The sequence below is a fragment of the Hylaeus volcanicus genome, chromosome 5, assembly GCF_026283585.1.
Source record: "Hylaeus volcanicus isolate JK05 chromosome 5, UHH_iyHylVolc1.0_haploid, whole genome shotgun sequence".
In the NCBI taxonomy this organism is placed as follows: Eukaryota; Metazoa; Arthropoda; class Insecta; order Hymenoptera; family Colletidae; genus Hylaeus; species Hylaeus volcanicus.
Window position 1 is genome coordinate 14,159,938 of NC_071980.1, and position 18,690 is coordinate 14,178,627.

The 18,690-nt window shown below is 35.0% G+C and overlaps 1 long non-coding RNA gene across 1 annotated transcript; it reads right to left on the minus strand.

Annotated features, from left to right (window-relative positions):
* Positions 1–1,401: 1,401 nt before the first annotated feature.
* On the minus strand, positions 1,402–17,429 carry LOC128876221 (uncharacterized). The gene is made up of 3 exons (XR_008456970.1): positions 17,297–17,429; positions 2,769–2,820; positions 1,402–2,671 (listed from the first exon to the last, which is right to left on the minus strand). It is a non-coding gene; the product is annotated as an uncharacterized LOC128876221 (long non-coding RNA).
* Between the last annotated feature and the right edge of the window lie 1,261 nt (positions 17,430–18,690).

The following is an 18,690-nucleotide window of genomic DNA, read 5'->3' on the forward strand; positions in this document are numbered from 1 at the left end:
GTTTATGTATTAAAGTATCCAGTCAAATATATACAGGGTATTCCAAAAATGTTACTGTTTCTCATCGTATAAAACAACTAGGACATATAGAACAAACGTTTATGAACGATTCAATTGCGCAATTTCGTTCTTTCGTTATTTATAAACATTTGTATTTTAAAAGCTATTGCTGCGCTGATACTTTTACCCAGTACATAATTATTCTTCTGACAGGCAGAGAAAGTTTCACATGCGCCTCTTCGAATGTACGACATTATTGCTAACGTTGACGATAAAAACTTTGTATCGGTACACTTTTCTGGCATCAGTTTAAAACTTTGTCCCATGAATGTAGGCAGGATGGAATTTAATTGAGCAACATTTACCGTTACAGCCGCGTCTATCGATTGCAGTTTACGGTGGCCTAAATTCGGACGCACTTAACGAACGTCATTACGAAATCCGACACGAGTTCCAGTATTTTAATCATAATTTGTTCCCTTAACGACGAAGGTTGACAAGGCTCATGCTATTCCTTGGATATTTTCGCTGCATCTATTTGAAGGACAGAATTATGTAACCGAATAAAAGTTTCATCGCATATCTTTACGCGATTAAACATTTTTATATTATTTGTTTATCTCAAGAGCTTCTTCTCATTCTATCAAAGGTAATAAAAAATTTGTTCAGTTAATTTTACTGTTTTCAAGGCACAGGTTATGTAACTTCGTCTAACATTGATAAAAGAAGACATAATAATTAAGAGAATTAATAGATGTTCTATTATCATCGTATTTTCATTGAATATTCAATTTTCGTGACTGAAATCATATAAATATCAACAATAATATTGAAATAAGCTATAAAATTTAAGAAAGACTGTAAACATTAATTTATCGTATTTTCATTGAATATTCAGTTTTCGTGACTGAAATCATATAAATATCAATAATAATATTGGAATAAACTATAAAATTTAAGAAAGGCGGTAAACATTAATAGAAGCGTTGTAGTCGGTGATCAAATCTGTTTATCCACAGTCGTCGTTCCAAAGTCCAGTAACACAGCAGCTACGGCTGTCCAATATCGGCCGCGATCACTTGCGCGCCGTCTGAGTGACTGACGGACTAGCCACCGACAACTTCACTGTCAGTTTGATAGACCAAGGCAGAGGCAGACGTACAGTTAAATGGACGGGTAAACGGACGACCAAATAGAGACAGAAGTAGACAGATAGATAGCTGAAGAGATTAGAGATAGAAATAGATGGCTACGTAAATAGATAAGCACACAAAACAGATGAACATGTGGGTACATAAGAAAACGATCGCATAATCCAGACAAAAGAAAATGGAACTGGAAATTAAATAGAAGTCGACTAACAGGGATAAAGTATGCGTGTGTTTAATGTTTTTTATTTCTAGTGAACATATTTAATATCTTCATTGTAAGAAGTAATACATTTATGTAGTATAATAATATTTATATTCTTCAATATTCAAAATATAATTTATTATGATATTGCTAGTAGCGTTCATATAATAATACCGTTGTATAATAATCTGGGAATGTAGACAAATTAAGTAAATCGTGTCTGGTAAGGGACACTCAACTTAATTGCGATTGTATAACAGATCATTAATTAATCTGTAAGATCATTTATCAATCTTTGCGATTAACTTTATAAAGTAAAACTAAGTGATCTTAAAGTACACAAAATTTATGTTCTAGTAACGTTTTACATTCTTACTATTCCTTGTTTGAATTTCAACGAGTTTATACCGTGAACCTAAATATATTTCTGTAGTTATTCGTTTATTTTCGTTTATGTTAAACTAACCGCGAACTACACTCAGGATGTGTGAGAAATATACTAAAATAGTCAGTATTTATTAAACAAAATTGCAGATTATTTTAACAAGTGTCCTAAGGTCCCTCAAAAAATTTGGAGTCGTTTTACTAAACTATTCAAAAGTTACAATTTCTATGTATTACAAATTTACATGTAGTTAAATGGAAAACATGCTATCACGTTAATTCAAATAGAGAAATAGTATTAAAAAATTAGAGAGAGTAATTAAAAAATTTATAAACTATAATGCTAAAAGTGTTTTATTAATGATTAAAAGTGTTAAGAATTTCATTCTAAAATTAAATGAAAACAAAACCTGATAAATTAGAAGCTTGATAATAGAAACAAGCTCATACGAATAAATTTGTTCGTTTAAATACTGTAATTAGAATGAAATTCACTTTATTAAAATTTCGTATACATTTATCTCCGATTGTATCTCCCATACATTCTTAACTAATATTTCTAATACTAATATTTCTGGGACCGTGCATGGGCCGAAATGGGTAGGCGCGTGACGGCAGCTTATCGGCAAAGAACGATATATGTACCGCCAGGAGCTCGCCAAATGGAAGCATGCACGCGCGCTCCCCCGGCGACAGTTTCGGTAAAACGCGGCTGTCGAGGTTTCATCGCGCCATTTACAATGTAATAATTGGACAGCGGGAACGATAACGGGATAGTTCGCCGATCCGTGACTCGTTTTCCCCGCCGGGCTCTTTCATCCGTCTATCTCGTGCGCGCTCGCGTGGTCGTTTTTATCATGGCCGCACGAGAGAACGACGCCGACGGTGATTCGCTGTTGCTGGACACGGAGACACGCACGGAGGTTGTAAAATACTGGAAAAGTATTTAAATATGCCAACGAATATAATGTATTTGGAAAGAAAATTAGGATCGAGATAACGCGCGAATGCAAATGCAGAATATATAATACTTGGCAAAGGTTGATTATTCCCGGATGAATAATGCAGCATGAGGAATCAGATCTGAAACAAATCGAATTAAAAGGAGTAATGAGTTTCGGAGGACAATGCATTAAAAATTGTAAACTGCTTCTTCAGTTGTTACTATTTTTTATATGATTTATTTAAAATCTAGTTTAAATGTAGCATTATTCGTTTAAATAATGAATTATCAGCAATCAGTACATTTTCATATATCATCATTGTTGATTTTTATTTAGTGTTTCGATTCTCATTTTATAATCCTTTCGTATGTAATATACTTAAAGATACATACAGTTTAGTATACATACGAATATGTAATGGACAGAGATAAAAAAAGATATATGTCGAATCGAGTAACCTCCTCCTTTTCGAAGTCGGTTAAAAAAGAAAATACAGAAATATCTATATAAAATACCAAATTAGTATAAGAAGAAATTTAAAAAATGAACATACGTGTGAATATGCAATAAGATTAGGGGTCATTCGAAATAGATCACTTTTTTTGGTTGACATCTCGGGCTTTGTTCCAAATGAAATATATTGTAGTTTACGCAAAATTATGGAAAGGGGTTATATCACCATTTTGCTTGTTTCGAAACCGTTTGAAAAATACAAGCCTTCAAATATTGCGATTTTTACCCATTGTCGTGAAAATGGATTGTACATTTTAATTTTTTTCTCTGGAACTGTTCATCCAACTGACCTTCTTTTTTTTATTTTAATTGGGAGGGATTGCTCTTCATGAATATATCTTTATTTGGAATTGATTTCAAGTAGTTGACAAAATACAGTAAAATCTCTATAAACGCACAGATATCTCTACCATAAATGCACAACTATCTCTACCATAAATGCACTGAAACCATCCCCACCATACACCTTGGGGGTCCACGGTTTGCTATTATTGTCGACGGATATTGCACTATACATATTAACCCTTTTAGTGCCGCAGGCCGATGTATCGGTCCTCACTGCACTGGCGAAAAGTGTCAGAGCCGATATATCGGCCTGCGCCTTGTAACACTTTACTATTCGCAATGCGGGAGAACTCTATCTCAAAATAAATTTATAATACGTTATAAATGGTCTAATTTCATTATGAGAGAATTAAAAAAAATAGTTTTTCGTTTTAACTAAAAAATAATAACTAAAAAAAAAATTTTTTTTATTTATGTTATTATAATGAAGTATTATGCAAAATTATATCACAAATATATTTATGACAACATAATTTTGTTTCAGCAATGTTATATTACCTATAATAATTACGTATTTCGGAAGAGATAATCCGTCCAGCGCTTATCATATACCTTAGAGTTATTTTTTATTTTTTTTATGTAATATTATTTATCTTGTTACAAAATATATTGGAAATTCAGAGTATATACTTTGTAATAAATGGTCTATATAAAATTCTGATAAAAAGATGACTTTTTGTATGTGCAAATACGTTTTGTAAGAGAGAACTCAATTTTTACTTTCTTCATGATCTTTTATACCTTTGTTATTTATATAATTTTCAATGAATTTAGAAAAACTGGTGTCATTATTTTGTTCTCTATTTCGTCCTAAATATACTGCTTTTTGAATCATGTAAATATTGTTTCTTGTTTGGTTTTTATGAGCATTTTCCCAAACCCTAGTAAAACTCTAGTAAAACCGTGAAATTTGGCCGGTTATTCTCGTATAGGCACCTCTTTCTCGCCTGGCACTGAAAGGGTTAATAAATAAAGTCAACAAAATTCTGAAGTTTTTTTTTAATGCCTAAATGCTGCCATTTGTACTCGTAAAAAAATGTTAAGGCTTACAGGAAACCCTCCATAAATGCACAAACTCGGGACTGAACTAGTGCATTTATGGTAGACTTCGTACATTCTCTAATGTTTGCCGACAAGCTTCGAACGTAGAGACAGCGAGTAAAGGAAGAGAACGGAGCGAAAACACCAGTGTATATCGGTAAGACAATGTAATGCAACGGTGAAATTTTTTTATTATTAACTTTTTTGTTGTAAAACTTTTACCATCATATTCCTGACGTTTTTTTCATTAAAATGAGACCAAACACGATATAATTCAGACGATATTTACCATGCATTTTTTTTTTAGTTAGTGTTCTACGATATACGATACATAATAAGTTGTTACAAATAAATATGGTGCAAATTACGTTTCGGCGACCGAACTCCTGGACCCCCCAATGTGTATATCCCCCAGTGGTAGGGATGGTTTTCGTGCATTTATGGTAGAGATATTTGTGCATTTATGGTAGAAATACTTTTGCATTCATGGAGACTTTATCGTGTTTTGTCAACTACTTGAAAACTGTCGTTCCGAGAACAAAAATTCCAAAGTAATTTGACATATTCAGAATCCAATTTTAAAGTCTTATAACATCACCTGTTTCCACTTTAAAAAAGTTCTGTAAACCTTCTTAAAAAACAATTATGCACCGATATATTTATAGTAACCTGATTATTCTTTTGTAATATTTAATTTTGGTGATTAAGTCTATACTTACAAATTTTGAACAAAACGTATGTGTTATTTGGTTGAGATTTGAACACGTGCACAAACAACTACAGAATATAAAAGTACACGACGTAGAAAATCCGCGACACGTAAAAGATTATACATTTGAAGATTTAATACCAAACCCAGCCGTCTGGAATCACACTTCCCTTTGTTATTACTATATCTAGATTGCACCTGTACGACCGTCAGAAGTTATATCTTAATCTAAATCTAATTGAAAAATCCAGGTACTTCTGTTACCCAATAGTCTCGTATACTGTCAGGGAAAATATATGCTTATAAGTAAAGGGAACTATAAAAATGTATAGACTTCGCGTACATGCAAGAGTTAGAGAGATTGAAAATCTAACTAACTAAACTCACTGATCGCGAATCGCCACCTGCTGTCCCATACTTAATGATTTTCCGCGACAGGACATTCTTTTTATTATCAGGAAACTCATTCATTGCTTCGTGACGCACTAAGACCCAATTGTAACGGAACATTTTTTTGTTACTACAGTAAAATCTTATACGCACAAATCTTTATAACGATAAATGCACAGAAGCCATCCCCACCGCCGACCACTAATACCAGCTACGGCTCCTGAATGTTGTCCCTGCTAATCTAAATCTCATTTCACTTTACACTTTACACTTTACACTTTTGCACTTCTCACTTGTGAACTTTACACTTCACACTTTGCACTTTTTATATCTAAAGATCTTATTCCAAGTTTTTCACAGCATTTTTCACCATATAACGTGACATGAATTTCGGCTGTTCAAAAATAAAAAGATTTCCAATCTTAAAACCTCACGAACGTGCCTCTGCAAACTGCGCCACGAACTCATCGGGGAGCATTGCTTGTCCTTCATACTATGAATGCCAAGCCTCGTTAAAATGTTAACGTTAAATAACTTCTAAATATTTTGGATTGCTTGTATCAACTAGCTCGTCATTTATGATCGATATGTGGTTTTTTTACCACATATCAATGCCTGGAACATTTGGGGCACCATCACTTTTCAAAAGCTCATTAGAATATACGATCATGTAAATACTGCTCGGCGATCGAACTCCTGAATCCCTCAAGGTGTATACTCCCCTGTGGTGGGTATAGTGATTTCAGTGCATTTATGGTAGAGATATTTTTGCATTTATGGAGACTTTACTGTATTTTGTCAACTACTTAAAAACTGTCGTTTCGAGAACAAAAATTCCCAACTAGTTTGACATATTCAGAATCCAGTTTTAAAGTCTTATAACATCACCTGTTTCCACTGAAAAATTAAAAAGTGAGCATCTTGCTTTGGTATATCTCCTTGTAGGTCGCATCACCCACACAAATACACAAACAAATAGTATCCTTGTGCTCTCCCAACTCATAATAAACTCTCCCCTACTTTGCTACGCGATATTTATACGAGTTTCGATTTATTCCACCTGTATAATAAATGTGGCCTAGTTCATACGCGGTCAGGCTGGTACACGCATCGCCATTCCGCTGGAAGGTATCCCGAATTCCGCCAAAAACGTTGCGTCGGGGCTTGTGACCGTGTTCGGCGGTTATAAAGTGCACGGGACGGTTAACGTGTGCGTATACATACGTGTACACGCGTGTATTTACGATAGTGTCGCGTACAGGGATTTCGTAGTTTGTTGGTCGCTATTACTGTCGCGCGATGCACTGGAATTATTGCGCTTATTGTGCTCGTGTTGGCCCGATGCACTTGTGCGCGCACACGAGCTGGACACGCGAGTCACGCGTGCGGTGAAAGATAACTTTTGTGGGCGTGCTTGAATATAAAATGTCTCGCGTAAATGCTAGCGGGCTCGAGGGTTTCGCATACGTTCGTCGAAGAGAAATTGTTCCGTGCCAACCGCGCCGTTGCGTCTTTGCTTTGGTATAATGCTGCCCGATTTGTTCCCTTTTGACATATGTTTAATGATTGTAATGAATATTGTTGAATTGTATAAACATATAATTTGACTTCAACAAAAATGAATCTAGCGTTGAGAGACACTGCCCTTTTCTCTGTAAGTTAGAGTATCGGACTGGCACCACCAGGTCTGAAGACCCTTGACTGTTTGTCGTCGAAGGCCAGGGTAATAAACAGAGCGCAGGCAGAATTTTCTTTCTTTAAGTGGACGCTAGATTTCTCTTTCTCGTAGGCCTGATTTTGTTTTAGTTCTCGTCCGTTCCTTGAACAGTAAACGTGTCCTTCCGAGCCGTTTGAATAAACGTAGAATTCAAACTTATTAAAAAGACTCATTTATTAAATCCATATTCCAATAAATATATTCCTTGAACGGTGCAGTGAAGTTGAGTGTGGCATATCATACATATTCATTTTTAGTTCTTTTTACTTAGCAAACATTCGCCTAGAATTTATGAAACTTTTTTATCGCGATTTCTCTCGATAATATTACTTATTCCGCGTATAAACGTTATCGAATTAACGAAATAAATATTCATCCAATAATATACAAGAGAAGATTAATTAATATCTTCATGTACTTTCTTCAATAATCGTCCTTTATGCAGATTAAATATTTTGCATTTTATGTAACGCGAGTATCGGTAAATGGATTTACCGATATTTTCCAGGTATTTTATAAAAATTTGACGTAAACAAGACTTTTAATTTTATAAATTCTTTCAGCAATCAGCTATCGACTAAAATATCGTTACTATTTTTTTTTCTATATCAAGACTTGTAAACAATTTCATTTTATAATAATTAGAATAGGAACATTTTATATATAGTTGATAGTGAAAAGAGAACATTCAGTTTCATTAAATAATAATATAAATTTTTGGTAGGTGGAAATACCAGTATTTCGGTAAAAGCTTGATTCAGTGGTTATCTTCAAATTGACTTCATTGGAATAATCAAAGTTCCTCAAATTTAACGCAATAAAATTATGTCCCAATTGACCTTTACCAGCATCGAAATATTACTGGATCGAGTAGTATAATTTTCCAATAAATTACTCCAGTATATTATAGACATGATTTCTATATAGAAATAATGGCGTCGATAAATCGAGGCTTTAACCTTTTCCGACTTCGATTTTTTTTGGGTGTGAAAAGAGTAAATGGTATTAGAAAGGTGGTTTGCGAAAAAAATAGAGAAAGGTTAGAACTGTTTCTTACAAGTGAACTTTTACTCGCATGTTCACTTTATTTTTTAGTCATTGGGAGTTAACAGAAATTTTCAGAGTTTAGTTTCAGAATTGAAAAGATTACAATGTAAACCATGATATAATTATTTGAAAACAGCGAATATAAAATAAAAAGTATTAAGGTTTAGTCTGGGAGTAAAGCCATCTACATATTTTTAAATCTTTTAAATTCGAAAGATCATTAAAAAGTAGGGTAAGGATAATTTGCATAAACGACGAAGAATTTTTGTACTAATTAAATAGAGAAAGTTAATGGTCTCTGATTACAGTTCAGACAACGACAATGATTCAATTTCTTATGATTAACACTGCAGATCTTTATGCATTTGTAACAAATGTAAATATACCAGAATGCGAACAAATACAGAAATATATACATTGTACAAAATAAATTACGTGTTACAATACTCAGAACTTAAAACATAGTTTAATCTAAGTTCTAATTTCTATATATGAAGATACAACTGGATAAACATCTAGTACTCAGCATTTTTTTACGTCATATCGTCTTTTTTTTAGTACTTCTTATCTTTTAGTAGACTCCAGTTACCCGGTCTTCTATCGTGTAAAAAGAAATCGCGTAGAACAGGGCAATCCGTGAAAATCGAAGAACGGTTAGTTTATTATCGTATCATTTCATCTTTCCAAAATTTCTTTATATCTACGATAACAGCACCAGCGCGCTAAAAGCACCGTAACATGACAAAGGAATTCCGTCCGTAATCTCGACCAATCAAACGTAAAATAAACATCACCGTTGACAAAAGCCCAAACGCCGCGACAACCCTAAACCAGTCTAGTTTCGGCCAATCCATATTTGTTCGGGAAATCCGCACCTGGCTCGTGTTCAGCGACTGTGCAATCGTGCCGCAGTCAGGATGCAGCAGCCATGGCCGCCTGTGTTACCACACTCTAGCCGTGAGACCTGTCGGATTAACGTTAGCGTTATTTATGAACGTGCTCACTCGTTTTGAATAATATTTTGTGGCTCTGCTCCCGGACCCTACGTGCACACCACCGGCGATTTTTGTCCGGTGTCTGGTCGATACGGTACAGCCGAGGTCGCTGAAAGATACTGGACACCGTGTAAAAATTTTTAGTACACATTTGTTCTATGGAAATCATGTTATCTGTCTTTTCAATGATAACGTTTTTATAATCTGGCGAATCCATAGCGGTATATACATTTTTATTGTTCAAGTTGCACATGCACCACTGGTTTTACTAATTTTTCTTCGAATAACACATGAGTGCTAGAGCTTCTTGCTCATTTTATAAATTGTAGATTAATGAAATGTGAGTCTTTTGGTTTAAAGTATAGTGTACTGAATAAGGTATGAAACATTAATAACTAGATTGCGGATCTTTATGCAAAATAAAATCTTCGCGAACGTGTCTACAAAAAAATTGAACCTAAATAGGAATTTATTTTATTCTGCAAATATCATAACATGACCTTTACTTTCAATCCTTTTTATATTCTTGCATATTGTTTGCATTTTGTAGTTTCTTGCATATTTAAATTTCCTATAAATGCACAAAGATCCGCAGTTTATTAATAACATAATAATACCTTTGACTTTGATAGTTTTTTTTTTGGAGTCGGCTAATTCTGTTTTTTATGCTTCATTCTTTTAGATACGGGTAGATTTCCTTTAACATTTGTATTAGACCAGGAGTGTTTTCCGTATAGTCTTTTGATATTTCAATTCGATGGGATGATCCGAATGCATTTTCGAGGAAACTTCTCAGTTGTTCGTAGTTTAGGACATGTTTGCTGTTGGGATGTTCGATGAAGTGTTTTGGTGGTTGAAGTGTTTCTTCTAGATTTTCTTTGTAGTAATTTGGCGATTCAGGCCGTATTAGTTTTTTCTTTCCAGTAGGGGTATTTTTAGTACATTATTTACTACATCAAGCACAAATTGGTCATCTGACACAGACACAGACACCACATAAATTAGCAAACAAAATAATTCAACATGGAAACAATAACACAGTGGAACCTAAACGAATACTATGCTCACTACGAACAACTACAAATTATAATCAGACAACACACTCCAGACATTCTATGCATACAAGAAACAAACTTTAAGAAAAACCACAAGCCTACCCTGAACCATTACACTTTCTTTGCCAAAAACAGAGAAAGAGGACACCACGCAAGCGGAGGTGTACCCATCGCAATATCAGACAAATACAACGCAACCGAAATCCCAATAAATTCAAGACTTGAAGCAATAGCAATTAAAACCTCTCTACCAAACAAAATTCACATCTGCAGCGTGTACATACCAAACAGCTGCACTTTAAAATTGGAAGACCTGGAAAAACTAATAGAACAAATTCCAAGCCCCCTATTATTAGCGGAGGACGTCAACAGTCACCACTCCCTCTGGGGTTCATCCAAGATTGATAATCGAGGAAAAATAATCGAGAAATTACTAGGAAATCCGAATATTATACTAATAAATACAGGCAGCCCAACTCATTTCAACATAAGCAATGGATCACAAAGTGCAATAGATCTGACTATATGCAGCACAAAACTTGCACAACGAATGGAGTGGAAAACTCTAAATGACCTGCATGATAGTGACCATTACCTCATCAAGATATTGTATGAAGACAATTATGCCTCACCTAAATATTCTCTTCCACCGAAATGGAATCTTAATAAAATAAATTGGACACTATATAAAGAAAACATAACACGTATCCTTGTAGAAAAAGAAAAACATATTGAAATAAACAATTTAATTACAACTGCAGCAGGAATACCTTCCAAAAATGTTAAAATTAATAAAGAAAAAAAACAAACTGTACCGTGGTGGAATCAGAACTGTAAAATAGCCTTAAGAGAAAGTCATCATGCTTTCAATTGAGCAAAGAGACATCCTACCTCAGAAAATCTAATCGAGTTCAAAAAACTCCGAGCCATCTTCCGCAGAAAAATTAAAGAAAGCAAGAAAGAATCATGGAAAGTGTATGTATCCTCAATAACCAACCAAACATCACGAAAAGAGGTATGGAAAAAAATTAAATGTATAAATGGACATCGGTCGTCCTCCTACATCACCTTTTTTGAATCTGACGCAAATACAGTAGTAACTAATTCAGATGACATTGCTAACACCCTTGCAGAACAATTCAAACTAAACTCAGGAAATAGAAACTACCATCCGTCATCTCTTTTAAATCAACCAGATCAGGAAACCACTCTTAACGATATCATAAAACACACAGACAAAAACAACACAAACCAAGAATTAAACTTACCAATAACAATCGATGAAATAAAAAGTACTCTCTCCATCACAAAAAACTCAGCACCAGGCCCCGACAATATCCCAAACAGATTACTCAAAAAACTTCCTATAGACGGAATCGCATACTTATTAAAAATCTACAACTGCATCTGGATCCATAAAGTCTTCCCTAAACAATGGCAAAAAGCAATAATCATTCCTATTCTTAAACCAAACAAAAACAAACACAAATCAGAGAGCTACCGACCAATCACCTTAACAAACACCATGTGCAAAACACTAGAAAAAATCGTAAATAAAAGACTTAGATGGTATCTAGAAACTAACAATATTCTAAACCCAAACCAATTTGGTTTCCGTCAATACCGCTCCACGACAGATGCTCTAACAAACATTGTAACAAACATACATGACACTTTTCTAAAAAACGAACTCCTCGTGGCAATATGCTTAGATATAGAAAAAGCATACGATATGATCTGGAAACCAAAAATCGTTGAAACACTTGTCAAACTAAATATAAACGGAAATATATTAGCCTTTATAATATTCTTCCTTAAAGATAGAACCATCCAAGTTAGAGCAAATGGAATACTCTCAAAAATCACAACTATCGAAAAAGGTCTTCCCCAAGGTTCAGTCATGAGTGTAACTTTGTTTCTAATAGGAATTAATGATATTACCAAAAACGTCAAACTTCCTGTCAAGAGCCACCTATTCGCAGACGATCTCACAATAACATGCAATGGAAATAATTTAAACACAATAAATGAACACCTACAATCAACCATGAACGTTCTCTCGGAGTGGTCTAAAAAATCTGGTCTCAAGTTTTCAATCCAAAAAACACAATGTATACTGTTCACTAGAAAAATGAAATGCCAAAACCAACCAAAAATATATTTGTATAACTCTGAAATTCAAAATGTAGATAATGTTAAACTTCTTGGACTATTACTGGACAAAAAACTGACCTGGATTCCACATATGAAACACCTAAAAGAAACTTGCATCAAAAGAATAAACATCATGAAAGTACTAGCTAACAATAATTGGGGGGCCGATCAGGAAGTTCTACTTAAAACATACCGAGCACTAATACGATCAAAAATAGATTACGGATCAATTTTATATGGATCAGCTGAACCTCACGTATTAAAAATAATAGAATCAACTCAACACTCGGCACTAAGAATTGCTATAGGCGTATTCCGTACAGCCCCGATAAGTAGCATTTTATTCGAATCTACGGAAATGAATCTTGAACAAAGAAGAACATTCTTAAGTCTGAAATACGCATTAAAAATTGCCTCCACCCCGAGCAATCCTACATTTAATTATATATTCACCAACAGATACACGCAGCTTTGCAACAAAAAACACAAACTTCCTCCACCATTTTATATAAGAATAAGAAAAATGCTACAGTTGTATAAAATCGAAAAGACCCCTATCATAGAACGCAAACCAGGAAGAATAGCACCATGGACTATCAAAATCCCCCAAACCAACATTGAACTCGCCGAAAGGTCAAAAAATGAGCAAAGCAGAATTTAACACAAATCCAAATTCCTAGAACTCAACAATAAATATGTCCAATACAAACAAATGTATACAGATGCATCGAAATCAGAGCGAGGCGTTGGATATGCTATTATTACAGGCAATAAAAAAATCCAACAGAACCTTCTCAAAGTGACATCTATCTTCACTGCTGAACCGTATGCAATCCTAAATGCTCTGAAATATGTAAACGAAAATAATTTACAAAACTCGGTGATTTACTTTGACTCAATGAGTGTGATCAAGGCTCTACCGTCAACCAATAGAAAGGACAAGCACGAAATTATCCAAGAAATCCAAGAAATGTACACAGAACTCACAAATAGAAAAATAAACACCACAATTATTTGGATTCCCTCTCATCAAGGAATAATTGGAAACGAAAAAGCAGACACCGCCGCAAAAGAAGCAACCGAACTACCACCTAACGAACCTGCAACACCAATACCATGTCTTGACCAAATAATTAATGTAAAAACAATAATAAAAGAAGAATGGAATAAAATGTAGACCACAACCAACATAACAAAAATTCACAACATCATCCAGAACTTCTATCAGCAAATACCAACCATAAACCTTAACAGGAAAGAAAAATCTGTATTATCTCGACTGAGAACTGGCCATACAAAAATCACCAACGACTACCTCATCACTAAAACCGAACCCCCCAAATGTCATTTTTGTCAAACCCATCGTCTAACAGTAAACCACCTATTATACGAATGTAAAGAAATAGAACAGAAAAGGAAAAAGTACGGAATCAAACCAGACTCAGCCCGAACAGTGCAGGACCACATCAGAAATACAATAGACTTCCTCAAAGACATCAATATATATTCTAAGATATAAAAAATCTCAAATAGTTCTGTCGCTAATGACCTTGTAATCGATGCGACATAAAACAGACAGGGGGAAAAAATAATACCTTTAATTTCACAGTTAAGTTTAGACATAATTTCTTTTGAATATATTCTCATTCCTTCTGAGACATTTACCTTTTTCTTTGGTAAAGTAGAAAGCTCTGATCAACATTGGAAGAGGTTATACTTAGCAAAATCTAGAAGTTCTAGGACTTTAGAGATCTTGGAACATCAAGAATTCAAGATCTATTTCTGTTTATTTTGTGTTATTTTCATCCACTTAATATGTTTTCATTGGAAAATCATTTCTATTTCTCTTAAAAGAAAAGTCAGGTCCGAAGGTGTTACCTAACTATTTTCTCAAAGAATAATAATTTGCTAAGCATTACCCAAAAGTGCCTAGAGTTTACTATCTCCATACTTAAGGGAGTGGACTACCGTGCCTTATATGTGCTCGTACCCACTCACACAGCTCCACATCACTGTATACGTACACGGAACTGCAAGGGCTGCGTATTGTCCTATTTTTGTCTCGACAATGCAAATTTGAGACCTCTCAATAGTCGTTTCCGCTAGATAAATGTTCAAACTTGTGCGCAAGCTCCTATAGGTAGTCTACTTCTGCTTTTTTGTGTCATAATTGACAATATTCAACAGCGTGTGTTAGTTTAGACAACGCGACAGCACTGTCGCACCACCATATTGCTTCTTTTGATCGCGAAACACTGCTGAATATTATTAATTAAACATCTGGTCGAAGTCTTCGACCTAGCCAGTAGATACCTAGACATAGAGCAAACGACTCGTAAGTCAGCATCACATGCCGAAACGGTAACGAGGGCGTGGTTCCCGTAGCGACACCCTGTATATCAGATCTCGCACCTGCCGCGGACGTATTCACATGCATAAACCACGATACGTGTGTACGTATCATTACGCAATTCGTCGTAAGGTATTGACACATCGGGAAAATACATAATCTCCCACCACGAACTTAGCTCGAACGCTGCCAGATATTCAGCGTGAGTCAATATTTGCGAGCGTCGTGGAATTTCTCGTAACGCGGCGTCGTATGCAACTCGGCTACCCAACAGGTACGTGAGTGCGCACTCACTTTGTCGGGTGTACATATCACAGCGAACGATGTCCTGTGAACTGGGTAAGACGATCAGGTTGGGATTTAACCGCCACACGTACCAGGGGGATGCTGAATGGATTGATTGGATCGATGGCACTGTCCGTATCATGACCGAGCTACATACACGTCCCTTGAACCCGGTGATCGCGATACGCTCGAATTGGATTCGAAACGGTTTTAATCGAACTCCTGGTGGTCGTAAATAGAACTGCTTTTTAGGTCTTTTTTTGTCCTGCGCGGTATTTACAAAGTACGTTGTTTCAGTGTTCGTTCCTGGTAAAGAGGATTGGAAAAGTAAATTTGACTCCCCTTTCTTTCGACCGGCAATGAATCTTCGAAGGGAAGTTGCGAAGAGAGACTCGAGCCGCGTTTCGATGTTATCGAAACATTTACGTTTAAGATTTATATTTTTGAATGTATACTGTGGGTGTAGAATGTATACCGATTAATTTCTCAAGCAGTTTTGTGTGAAATTTTAGTTTATTAACTTCTTTTTTTGTAATTAATGATTTTTTTACATATTTTTGGACATCTAGAATAGATATAGTCCAAACAACAATTATTAGGTTATATAGTTTGCGAAATTGAGAAGAAAATACGAGAAATCGGTGGAAATATAGAAGCAATAAGTATTCGTACTGTTCTTATGAGGAACTGTTTACAGTTGAGTTTGTAATATAAACACACCAGTTTATTGCTTCGAAAGCATGAAATTTCCAGTAAATAGGGAAATGGAAGAAAATCCCATCCCGAATAACGTCAACATTTAGTTCATTTAAATTTCGTTAATTTATATACATAACTAATTTTTTTGTACTGTCTATTCTAGAGATATCCAAGACAATAAAAAATAAGTTAATAAATTACAATTTCATGTAGTTTTTTTGGAAATTAATCGGTGCATGAATACTTTTTACACCAACTGTATGCAGAAGTCGTTTTACCATCACTTCTTGCCTTTGGAATATAAACTGAAGGCGACTTCAATTAATGGAGAACACTACAGTTGGTTTGTGGTTAAAGCAAAATAAAAGATCGAAGTGAAAAAATAAAATGAATGGTGCTCGTTGAAATTCAAGCACACATCTACTTTTTGTCGACCATTTCACGTTGAGAAAAATATGAAATTTTCAATTTTGAAGATGGCCGTGGGTCACATGATCGTCACTGGTGTGCAGAATAACATATTTAAATTTTAAAATGATCGGTTCGATAGATTCTTTTTTATCTTGACAACCAGATGAAAAAATGATGCTTCAAAAGAAACGTGTTTAAAGTTTTTACACGTCTTTGATTTTACTATGACGATTATCACTTTAGATTCGCTGTAAAAGCCAAAATAATTTGAATAACTTCTTTAAAGTTTAACAGTGCATTTGTAAATATTATGTGTGAAAATTAATTGTGTACCTTTATATACATATGTACAATCATTTAGCATTCATTTATTATTTATTCTTTTAGAACCCTAGTTAAAATAAACATATCTACTCAGCATTTTGTTACGTTAAAATACCAACCTTCTAAGTTCTGGACCTGAAAACCTAAGTTTCAACCTTATGGCCATTACAATTTATCTATATATTCAAATTTCTTTTTTTAATAGTTTCTTTTCTTTCAATATATTCAAATTTCTTTTTCTAACAGAAATTCTTTTTCTAATAGTTTACAATTATAATAAGTAGTTATAATAACTGTAGAAAATTAACATTAAGTAAAACATCACGCTGTATATCTCCAATAGGTTGAGACTTAGGTTTTGTGTAGACACATCACAATTAAAATCAGGTTGAAGACCTATAAGGTTGCTACTTTACTGTACTACAATGACGAGTAAGTATATCTGTTTAAACTGGAGTCATAAATGTACAGGTAATATACACCTAATATATTTACTTTCGAAAAATGAAAAAGAATTGATTTTTTTGTGATTGTCACACTGGAAATATTCCTTAATGTATCCACATGTATGCACACTTACGATTGTGCTAGTCGACATCTGTTACGTATCGAGATCGTGTAGACGCCTTATCCCGACGTTCACAATTTATACAGCAGAAATATCCTCCACGAGATGCAGCATCGGCACGGCATACCTCGGTATTTGCTTCTCTACTGAAATTTTCTATCGTAACAACGCATCGAGCAGTAAACGTCGCTATCTACGCCAAGATTTCTATTATTATCCTCGCGTAACCTCTGACCGCTCACGTAAATTTATGTTTTGCGTTAGACCATCGGTATTCATAGTCGACCACAGAGGTGTTTACGTGGACTTCGTCTGTTCCAAAATAGCGTCCAACGTTGTCGCACCAACAAAATAGAGATAAATTATCCGTGAAACCTGTGATTCTATCATTACCAGTAACCGGGGTCGCAGTTTCGTTATTGATGGAATAATAGTCATAGTTAATAAAATTAGTCATAGTTAATAGTTACAGTTAATTATCCGCCATTGGATCATTCAACGCTCAAACAACGATAATCTGATTATCTAACTATGTATTAAATGTTCGTCTTTTGAAAACAGTCGTATCAAGTATGATAGTTCTAGGGTGCACGAATATAAAAGTAGCATAGTATAATAAATATAAGTTTGTACGTCGCTACTAGATTAGCTAATTACATGTTTCTATTTGCAATTCTTATTCTTTTAATTCATGCTTTTTCAGTACATTCTCGATTATTGCATGAGAGCTTTTTATTATCTGAATCATAAGACTCATGAAATAACTTCAGTTCCGACGCTACACGTGCATATACTTAATCTCATTTTAAACAAGCAGAATTGTTACAATTATTGTACAAAAGTTTAGTCTACTTTTTAATTTTATTTATTACATTCAGTTATATAGTTTCATTTCTTGTGGTATACAGGGTGTCCCAAAAGTCGGGGAGGAGCCGGAAATGGGGGGTAGCTGAGACGATTCTGAACAACAATTTCCTTTGCAAAAATGTCGGATGGGGCTTCGTTAAGGAGATATTAAGAGAAAACCCCGACCAATCAGAGCGCGCGTAGACCGTTCGAGCGGCCGCGGTAGCGAAGGCTACGCGCTGGGGGCCGCGCTTGTACGCGAACAAGTGACTCGACGTGCATCGAAGGACATTGACGCTGCCGCCTAGCGCGTAGCCTTCGCTACCGCGGCCGCTCCAACGGTCTACGCGCGCTCTGATTGGTCGGGGTTTTCTCTTAATATCTCCTTAACGAAGCCCCATCCGACATTTTTGCAAAGGAAATTATTGTTCAGAATCGTCTCAGCTACCCCCCATTTCCGGCTCCTCCCCGACTTTTGGGACACTCAGGGATTCAATTCTACAACTAATTTCCAACAAAAAGTTGCTCTTAGACATTTTTCTAGAAACCCCTTATTTAGG